The sequence below is a fragment of the Littorina saxatilis genome, linkage group LG15, assembly GCF_037325665.1.
Source record: "Littorina saxatilis isolate snail1 linkage group LG15, US_GU_Lsax_2.0, whole genome shotgun sequence".
NCBI lineage: Eukaryota > Metazoa > Mollusca > Gastropoda > Littorinimorpha > Littorinidae > Littorina > Littorina saxatilis.
In genome coordinates this window covers 44,043,503-44,052,026 of record NC_090259.1, presented here as the reverse complement: position 1 = coordinate 44,052,026, position 8,524 = coordinate 44,043,503, and the positions used below count along the sequence as shown (strand labels likewise).

At 41.5% G+C, this 8,524-nt stretch overlaps 1 long non-coding RNA gene across 1 annotated transcript; it reads right to left on the bottom strand.

Annotated features, from left to right (window-relative positions):
• Window positions 1-5,116: 5,116 nt before the first annotated feature.
• On the bottom strand, window positions 5,117-8,224 carry LOC138948136 (uncharacterized). Its single transcript, XR_011449898.1, has 3 exons — window positions 7,578-8,224; window positions 7,037-7,361; window positions 5,117-5,259 (listed from the first exon to the last, which is right to left on the bottom strand). It is a non-coding gene; the product is annotated as an uncharacterized lncRNA (long non-coding RNA).
• Window positions 8,225-8,524: the final 300 nt, after the last annotated feature.

Here is an 8,524-nt window from a genome sequence, read left to right as displayed (position 1 = left end):
CCACCCTGGACCCACCAGGCGGTTGCGGCCGGGATTTGAACTCACGACCCGATAAGGAGGCCGATGTCTTATCAACTACGCCACTGTGCCAGTCGAAATCCTTTCATATCTCTGTTTGTCTCAGTGAACAAAAAACAACCCAGTTAAGTTCAAAGATTACTTTCCTCTCACGTGAACTTCTGTATGTTGTAGATCGCCAACGGTCTTTTCATGCTTTAGTGCGAGAAAAAAACATCCTCTCAATTTGACACATAGCTAAACATAAAACCTTGCTGATTTCCCTGCACAGCGGTAATTGCTCAGTGTCAAGTTTTTTCCATTTACAATGTTGAAAATTGCTCAAGGTCATTCAAATAGACCATAGTTTTTGAAAAAGACTTCAGTGTATTTTTAGGATTATGAACAACTCTGTATGATGGCTTTCCTGATCTAACCTATAAAAGAACCCATTGTTATTCAGCGAATTAAGACAATTTCCAAATTACAGTGGTTTTATTGTTTGTAAAATCACTTGAGCATTGTTGCAAAAATAAATTCGAACATCTTTTAACCTTTAGCACGCCAACGGCGACTTTCGTTGCCCAGCCATTTCCTCCCCCTTTCCCAGCCAGCAGCAACTTGCGTCGCCAGCGCTAGGCTTCTTCGTATGACCAACTTCTCGTTTGTATTTGCATACGAGAATAACGGTATTTTTAACGGCACTTGAGCCAGAGCAAGGCTCACTTCCTTCCGTTATCTCGTCGTGTTGTGTGCGCTGAATTTGAGTTAGTGTTGTTAAAGTTTTCTGCTTTTGTTTTTGCATCGATAAAATACTTTAGTGCTTTGACAAGCAAGATGGAGGATGATGAATTTGAAACTTTCTTTTGAGTTGTTTCTTGACAACAAATTGTATGCGGAATCGGAACAAATTACTGAGGAAGATCTTCGCAATGAACTGTGTATCGCGGTGAAAAAAATGACAGTTCGTCAAGTGACAGTGACGGTTACAAAACGGAATTAACGAAAGTGCAGATGGATACAAACAGTGGCTGGTCCAGTTTTGTGAAATGACAGGACCAGCAAACATTACCGATAATCTGACTGATGTTGGATACTTTCTTCTGCGTTTTTGTGTGTAGCAAATGCTTGACTAGCTTGTCGAAGAGACACTGCATAGAAACTGACTCAAATTCAGCGCAAAGCAAGCCAGTGACAAGACGTAAAAAGTTCGCGTGTTCGGAAATGGCGACCTGTGGATCTAGTGCATGAGATCAAAGCTTTTCTCTGCTTGTTGTTGCTAACCGAACTAGTAAAAAAATCGTCCTATGACATGCACTGGTCCACACATCTACTTATTTAAAAACCAGGATTAGGAAGTTGGATGGTCAACATGATTACCTGTTCAAAGGAGTTTCACCAGGCATAGACTGGTTAGTTTCACAAAATTCCACGGACTAGCCAACACGACCCCTTTTCATTTTTTATTTGTATTTATTGCTAAGAAAATAAATGATGCATGCAAACAAAATGTGTTAATGTTAAATATAACCCCATCACAACCACAAAGTTTCATGCTTATATAGTGCATTTTGAGAAGAAGTTGTAAGTGTTAAAAGTGAGTAGGTGTTATTCTTATGCCAGGAAAGCAAAATAATGTGGCTACAGGGGAAGTAATGCTGGCTGGAATCTGGAGTGCTCAAGGTTAATAACATGAGATTGCATAACAATTTGATCGAAAAGTAGACAGTGACACAGTTTGCTCAAAATGACTCCGGACTCCGAGGTTGGTGTGTTTCATCTGCTTGTTTGTTTGTTTATTTGTTGCTTAACATCCAGCCGACTACGCAGAGCCATATCAGGACGAGGAAGGGGGGGATGAAGGGGGCCACTTGTCAAGCGATTCCTGTTTACAAATGCACTAACCCATTACTTGTGTCCCAGCAGGCTTTAGTAAAACTAAATTAATACCTACTGGAAGATTACCAGTTTCCAGTATGTTAAAATAGGCTTAACCTATCTACTGCTGGACTTACATCAGAACACTAACAGATTAAACTATACATGAATCGCGAGACAAGCGGCAAGAGAAGAGATTTTTGGAAAAAATACAGGTGAATGAGCAAGAAGGCAGAAAAAAGAAAAGAATTCATGAAGAAAAAGAGAGCATGACAGGAAAGAGGAACCAAAAATCTACCTAACAGCAAACTAGAAAGCTCCTGTGGTTCCAAAAACAGGAGGGGCCTTTAATTTCATAACCGCAGTGCCCCACTGCGGGATGTTTCATCTGCATTTTTGGAGTCTTTTGCACACTCTGGTGCTAATGTAAGTGATCAGAGGGGCCTGCTATAACTTTATGGATGGCATAAGGCTCTATGCGCGGTCCATGCATTAGAAATAAGAGACTTTATGGAGTCCACAGACTTTATTGCAGTGACGTCATCAATTTAGACTCCTATGGAGGGGCTATGCATTGGGCTGCTGGATGGTAAGAGTAACGAAGGAACCACCAAGAAATCTTGTTTTCAGCAGGGCGCACTCTATTTTTCAAGTCTTGATGATCCTGAATATTTTTTGCAGAACAAAATTAATACTCAATAAGAAAAGGCTACAAATTCTTCAAAATTGCGGTGCTCCTCGAGGCCGATGTCCGCTCTATCCAAAACAACGCAAAAGAGACATTCAAACTGCCTAACTGCACAAGGTGAAAGCGTGTTATTTTGTGTCCCTGACTTTTCACGAGAGTTATCTTTTCTTAGCTTGGTTATGTCTAATGTAGGTTCATATAGCAACCGCTCTTCATAGACTTCATTGATAAACAGTCTAAGCAGTAATCTACATGTGCACACATTTGATATCAAATTTTAACTCCCTGAAACCTATGTCGACCTTTTAACAGAGCTGCCCAAGTTTTCCAGCCTGGTGAGAAAGTGATGCTTAAGAAACCTCATTAAACATTTGAAAATTGCTTTGGGTAATTTGAACAATTTACCATTAAGACGTCCAGGTCGCCCACATCTCTCTCTCATCATAAAGACCCACTTTTCTGAGACTTTCCCTGTTGTTAGATTCCCTCTCTGTTAAGACCTACATGGCTTATATTCGACAAAGATATAAATAGAGGTACAGTACCACTGTACTGGTCTCTTGTCTCCTGTTTCAGCCAGGTATCACTGTGAGTGCTGACTGCACCTTGTCCTTTCAATGGCTGCACTGTATCAAATGTTTCTCCTGGTTCCTGTTTTGGGCAATGGCATTCTGCTTGACGATTCAACATACCTGAAAGCAGAAGCAGGCAATTTCAAAAGCAACACTCAATAGAGTCTAAACTGTGTCAAGTCCCAAACACACCACCCAAGCTGACAACCACAATATATTGGTCAGCCAGACCGTTTTGTCTACTACCCCCTCCAAACCCTTCCTTCAAAAGGTGTGAAGTGCTTTCTTCTTCTTCTTCGTTCATTGGTGAAAACTCCGACGTTCACTCATGTTTTTTGGACAAATGGGTTTTTACGTGTATGACTGTTTTTACCCGCCATTTAGGCAGCCATACGCCGCTTTCAAGGGGAAGCATACTGGGTATTTTCGTGTTTCTTTAACCCACCGAACTTTTACAATGACATGGATCACAGCATCTTTTCAGTGCGCACTTGGTCTTGTGTTTGCGTGTGGGGGATAAGGCACTAGCAGGTCTGCACATAAGTTGACCTGGGAGATCGAAAAAAATCTCCACCCAGCTTAACCCACCAGGCGGTTTGTTTTTTGTTTGTTTGTTTGTTTGCTTAACGCCCAACCGACCATGAAGGGCCATATCAGGGCGGTGCTGCTTTGACATTTAACGTGCGCCACACACAAGACAGAAGTCGCAGCACAGGCTTCATGTCTCACCCAGTCACATTATTCTGACACCGGACCAACCAGTCCTAGCTCTAACCCCATAATGCCAGACGCCAGGCGGAGCAGTCACTAGATTGCCAATTTTAAAGTCTTAAGTATGACCCCGGGGCGGACGCCTTACCACTAGGCCAACCGTGCCGTTCCAGTTAAGCTCAAAGATTACTTTCCTCTCATGTGAACTTCTGTATGTTGTAGATCGCCAACGGTCTTTTCATGCTTTAGTGCGAGAAAAGAACATCCTCTCACTTTGACACATAGCTAAACATAAAACCTTGCTGATTTCCCTGCACAGCGGTAATTGCTGAGTGTCAAGTTTTCTCCATTTATAATGTTGAAAATTGCTTAAAGTCATTCAAACAGACCATAGTTTTTGAAAAAGACTTCAGTGTATTTTGGGATTATGAACAACTCTGTATGATGTCTTTCCCGATCTAACGTATAAAAGAACCCATTGTTATTCAGCGAATTAAGACAATTTCCAAATTACAGTGGTTTTATTGTTTGTAAAATCACTTGATGAGCATTGTTGCAAAAACAAATTCGAACATCTTTAAATAACATGAGATTACATAACAATTCGATCGAAAAATAGACAGTGACAAAGTTTGCTCAAAATGACTCCGGACTCCCAGGTTGGTGTGTTTCATCTGCATTTTTGGAGTCTTTCACACACTCTGGTGCTAATGTAAGTGATCAGGATGGCAAGAGTAACGAACGAACCACCAAGAAATCTTGTTTTCAGCTGGGCCCTGAAACCTATGTCGACCTTTTAACCCTTAGGCTGGTTGTCGCGACATATGTCGCGCTACTTTACGTATACTGTCACCTGGTTGTCACGACATATGTCGCGCTACTGGCTCAGTCTGTTTGGTCGGTTCCGATTACCTCCCATGGCTGCGAAAACCTATATGACTGTTTTTTGTTATTTTTCTCTCTGTTATTGTTAATTCACCAGTGGCTATGTAACATGTGTTACAGAATTGCACCAGTGTAAGGGTTAACAGAGCTGCCCAAGTTTTCCAGCCTGGGGAGAAAGTGATGCTTAAGAAACCTCATTAAACATTTGAAAATCAACTGCTTTGGGTAATTTGAACAATTTACCATTGAGGCGTCCAGGTCGCCCACATCTCTCTCATCATAAAGACCCACTTTTCTGAGACTTTCCCTGTTCTTAAATTCCCTCTCTGTTAAGACCTACATGGCTTATATTCGACAAAGATATAAATAGAGGTACAGTACCACTGTCCTGGTCTCTTGTCTCCTGTTTCAGCCAGGTATCGCTGTGAGTGCTGACTGCACCTTGTCCATCCAATGGCTGCACTGTATCAAATGTTTCTCCTGGTTCCTGTTTTGGGCAATGGCATTCTGCTTGCTGATTCAACATACCTGAAAGCAGAAGCAGGCAATTTCAAAAGCAACACTCAATAGAGTCTAAACTGTGTCAAGTCCCAAACACACCACCCAAGCTGGCAACCACAATATATTGGTCAGCCAGACCGTTTTGTCTACTACCCCCTCCAAACCCTTCCTTCAAAAGGTGTGAAGTGCTTTCTTCTTCTTCTTCGTTCATTGGTGAAATGACATGGATCACAGCATCTTTTCAGTGCGCACTTGGTCTTGTGCTTGCGTGTAGGGGATAAGGCACTAGCAGGTCTGCACATAAGTTGACCTGGGAGATCGAAAAAATATCCACCCTTACCCCACCAGGCGGTAGCGTCCAGGATTGAAGTGCTTTCAAGACTGGTCGTCACCAATAATGTCATTTGAGACAGTGATATCAAAATCGAGACCAGAGGTCAAGATTTTGATATCACTGTCAAAACAGAGCAATAGCAGAAGATATCATCACACAGTCAGTAAATGTTAGATATATTGCTAATTCTCTGAACATTTTGTATTTACTGTAAAGAAATTACAAAAGTATTTGTCTCAGTTTTGGCTGTTCCATATCCCTCCCTCTGATTATTATTTCTTTTTGTTCACGCTTTTCTTGTACTTTTCAGTATTTCAAAATGTTTTTTCCTTCAAAAAGTCTTTAGTCACTTGCTCAACTAAATTCTGGGATAATTACATTTTCATATACAGTCGAACTCGCTTAAGACGAATCACTGGGGATCGGGAAATAAGTTCGTCTTAACTGAAATTCGTATCAAGAGAGATCGCTCGTTTCTTCTTGTTCTCTGCCATCGTTGTAGGCGATCTGTCTGACTGTAGTCGCGATCAAAGCTGATCATTATAACAGTCATTCATGTTCAGTGTCTGAGCTATCAATCACTTTGATTCTAAATTTAAAATTGTTTTGTGAGTACAGTGTAATCAGTTTAACTTTATTCAGTGATCGGTTGAGCGATGGTTCAAGCAGTCGACGCAAGGGAAGATACTCTTTGTAATATGATCACATCCGGTCCATGTGCGATGTTTCGCTCATGATCATGACGAAGTTCCAGCTGGAGTTTAGCAAACAAGAAAAACAATACAAACCCCCAAAAATAAGAGAAGAGTTTATTTGATTCAAATAAGTGAACAAACACATGAGGTCAACATACACAAGTATATTTATGGAAGTAAGGGAATTAGTGACCACCCTTGGACACCAAATAAACATGGCGGAACACTTGCATTCCGGCGACTTTGACACATTTGAACTTCTCAAATTCCCATGATATGTCGATCTCGGGACGAGTTTAAAGATTTCGTCATAAGCGTGAGTACAGACATTATGCATGCTTGGGAATCCAAAAAATGCTCGTTATAAGCATAAATTCGTTACAAAGAATTCATTTCAAGCATATTTTTTAAGCATGAAGAAAGAGGTATTCAGTTGGGAACTTAAAACTAATACGTTATAAGTGAAAATTCGTAACTATAGCGTGTTCGTTTTAGGTGGGTTCGACTGTATATTTTTTTGTTTTAAATTTAGGTGTTTTTGTTTTTGAGGTGGGGAAGCAATAAAGAGGTCGTCGATATCAAAACTGATATGGACGGAAATGTCGTCTTTCTTTACTTTCTTTACTTTATTTAGTGTTTAACGTCGTTTTCAACCACGAAGGTTATATCGCGACGAGGGAAATGTCGTCGATATCACTTTTGCACTGAGCTCAATTTTGCCCAATTGACCAATGGAAATCCACGTAACATATGAAATAGCAATATTGAACCTTACCATAGGGGCGTGTTTCAGTGATGTGCCAACACTCTTCTGCGACATCAATCTCTATCTTGACATCTGAGAGAAGAGCTGAGTTTCCTTCCTCCATGCTGTTTGGAGAAGCCAATGGTTCCTGACAGTTCAAGGTGCTGACTGTTCACTGATCAAGGTGTTGGCAGATCATAGCAGCTCACTCTTTAAGGTGTTGGGCGATCATAGCAGCTCACTGATCAAGGTGTTGGCCGATCATAGCAGCTCACTCTTTAAGGTGTTGGCCGATCATAGCAGCTCACTCTCCGAGGTGTTGTTGGTTCATGGTTGATCAGCGTTCAAATCATTGCTGTGGGAACAACAATGTTCAGCAGTTTAAAGAAGCAGAGAAAAGATTTCTCTTTCACACACACACACACACACACACACACAGGCACACTAAAGTGTTTGGACACAGTAGAAAACCTGCTAAAAGTAAAATCTTACATGGACTTGTATCAAAAATAAGTAAAGAATGTCACTGAATTCTGAGCAATGAATTTAACACGCTAAAGTTCAAGATTACCTCCAACTTATAACACCAACCGACTGTAAAAGAAGTCACTGGTAGCTTGATTACACAGTGATAGCACAGATAATTCACTTGCTCTTCATCGCGATTGCTCACGTGACAAATGGCAGCAGTCACCAAACAGAGTGATTTCCCTTACGTCTTTTTGCCTGAACTGCCAAAAAAGAAAGGATAGGCACCAGAAAAGTACAATAAAACCCAGCTCAGCCGGCAATGCTTTAAAACTGAGAGCTGTGAGGTCACGGAATGATCGTGGCTCAGTCGAGATTAAAAGATATGCTAATTCGAAAACACAAACTAATATTGATGTTAACATCAAATTTTAAAGAAAAGTCCACCCAAAATAGTAATTAGTGATTGTTTGTTTGTTTGTTTGTTTGCTTAACGCCCAGCCGACCACGAAGAGCCATACCAGGGCGGTGCTGCTTTGACATATAACGTGCGCCACACACAAGACAGAAGTCGCAGCACAGGCTTCATGTCTCACCCAGTCACATTATTCTAACACCGGACCAACCAGTCAGCCACTAGATTGCCAATTTTAAAGTCTTAGGTATGACCCGGCCGGGGTTTGAACCCACGACCTCTCGATCACGGGGCGGATGCCTTACCACTAGGCCAACCGTGCCGGTAGTAATTAGTGTTCGCTGACAACCAACCGTAGCTCTCTATTTTACAAGATCCGAGCACATGGAGAGAGAGAGAGAGAGAGAGGGGAGAGAGAGAGAGAGGGAGAGAGAGAGAGAGAGAGGAGAGAGAGAGAGGGAGAGAGGGAGAGGGAGAGAGAGACAGAGAGAGAGAGAGAGAGAGGGAGAGAGGGAGAGAGGGAGAGAGGGAGACAGAGAGAGAGTTTGTCATTTACACAGACCTGCCGCCAACTCTTATGAAACCTCAAGAGTAGCAATATAGGATTTTTTTTTAATTTTCTGAGTAGCAAATAG